Source organism: Lissotriton vulgaris, chromosome 6 (genome assembly GCF_964263255.1).
Source record: "Lissotriton vulgaris chromosome 6, aLisVul1.2, whole genome shotgun sequence".
Taxonomy (NCBI): domain Eukaryota; kingdom Metazoa; phylum Chordata; class Amphibia; order Caudata; family Salamandridae; genus Lissotriton; species Lissotriton vulgaris.
In genome coordinates, this window is record NC_141694.1 from 1,453,185,933 (window position 1) to 1,453,188,113 (window position 2,181).

General features: G+C 40.4%; 1 pseudogene; it reads right to left on the reverse strand.

Annotated features, from left to right (window-relative positions):
- Window positions 1–550: 550 nt before the first annotated feature.
- LOC147708990 (centromere protein K pseudogene) lies at window positions 551–1,437 on the reverse strand (annotated as a pseudogene).
- Window positions 1,438–2,181: the final 744 nt, after the last annotated feature.

The window sequence follows — 2,181 nt, forward strand, 5'->3', positions numbered from 1 at the left end:
GGCAGTTTGTGGCGTTTTGCAGCATTAACAAATGTTTGCTTTTTTTCCTATGGAGACCAGAAACGAGCATTGACTTCCGGTGCTGTAAAACAGTACTAACTGGTTCAAAAATACAAGAAATACAATTGTACACCCTTACAAGATGTAATATGGTGCTAACTAGGAATGATTTACATCATTCAAGCAGCGTGTATGTAATCCAACACCATAATTGGTTAGAATTACCTGAGCAATTCTGAACCTTGGTTAATAACATTTAAAATTCTAATGGGAAGTGAAAGTAGAGCAGTACACAGTTCGAGATAAAAATGAAATTTAAGAAAACATATCTTAAAATGTCCAACATTTTATTTACATGAAAAAAGAGAACCTACAGGTCCTAGGGACCATCTTAAAAGAAATGCCTATAAGCAAAAAAAGACCAGAGTGATGGTACAGGATAAGTCCAAATAAGAGTCAATCTCTTTTTTAAATTTACTTTGGCTAAACATTGGCATACCAAACGAACCTACAACATATACTGGAAAGGTCGACTATGCTTGTGGTTGGTTTAGTGATGGAAGGCTTCGAGTTGCATCGTGTTTGGATCCTGTGGGTGTCTTAATGCTATGCGGTAGCGCAGCAGCAGCTCGATGTAAGGAGGCCAGGAAGACTCCACAATTGGCACATATGGGTCATGGGGAGTAACCAACAACTTATTCATAAGATCCTCTAAAATGTCATGCAAAGTCTTCAACTGTGTAGCTGATCTTGTAGGCAGGATTTTTTTCTTCTTACTCGTTTCTTCATGTTTCTCTGGGAGGGGGAAATGTTCTTCTAGAAATTCACCAAGAGCTTTCAGTACCGGTCTTGCTCATAGACCCGGATTTTAGCAATTTTCTGCTCAATCTCTCGACAGACTCTTTTCTCTGAAATCTGCACCACGTGGCTTTGCAGCTCATTCTGCCTCGGTGAAAGGGCTTGAACTAGCTGCTGGTGCTCTTCTAACCAACGTTGATCCATTTTCAGCTCCTCTTTCAGCTTCTTATTCCTCAAGCGGGCAGAAGAAAGGACCATCTCAAGCTCCCGATTAACGTTTTGCAGCCCTTGTTTTCCTAATGCTAAGAGTACCTCTTGATTAGCAGAGATTATCTCTGGCTCTTTTTACTGCCATTGGGTGCACTCTGCCATTAGAGAATTCACTTGCATCATCAACCAAAACAGCTGAGTATCTGTCTCCGGCAAGGTTTCTGTGCCCAGTTGGTTTAGTTTGCTCTGACACTTTTCCATTTGTGCCCATATATTTTCACACTGGTCTAATAACTGTTCCTTAGCCTCTGCAGAAAATTCAGACTCAGAAGTGTGATCCGGTGCCAGATCACATTTATGTGATGACATGTGCTTTGCCAACGCCTCAGCCTCTTTCAAAAGTTCCTCCTGTTTGTCCATGATGGCAGCTCCTGACCAGTCGCGGTCGCCTAGCGACGATTACAGCTTGTTCTCCCAACCACTGATCCCAACGGGTCTACTCAAACCAATAAAATATAGACCCTTATGACTTCCCTTTATTTCAGCCAAGTGGAGCTCTTTCAGGAATCCTTGTCTTGCTTGTCTGAGTTCTAGGTGTGAGACAAGTGTGATTCTTGAAAGTCATGGTTATATAATTTAAAGGCACTACAACTGAACCCCGACACGATGCATTTCATATCTTGTAACTACCGTAAGAGTATTTTGTAACACAAATATAATTTTACACCAAGTCTTTTCATTCCCATTGTGGATGTAACAGGACTTTACAATCACAATTTACAAATTAAGTGATCCATTGCATTGTATGCAGCAGGAAATAAGTCCTGTCTTATTGTTTAAAAGTAAGTGGGGCAAAAATATATTTAAGTCTTTTTTCCATATCTTTGCTCTCTGCACTGGGCTGGTAATATGTAGACGAAATTCAGTTATGGAAATTTAGAAATCAAAAGACATATGCTGTACACTGAGCACTTGTAGCAAGTTCTGTTCATCAGGCTGCAGGCACTTCAGAGGTAAAATACCAGACTTTAAGGGCAAGCAAATAGAGGGAGCAAGGAAAACCCTGGATTCCCTTACACTTGACCCTCAATATGTTATTACATTTACCCATCCTCGCACACTCTCTCATAAAAACTAAACAGTCATACAACTTAAAGCCATGCCACAGTAATA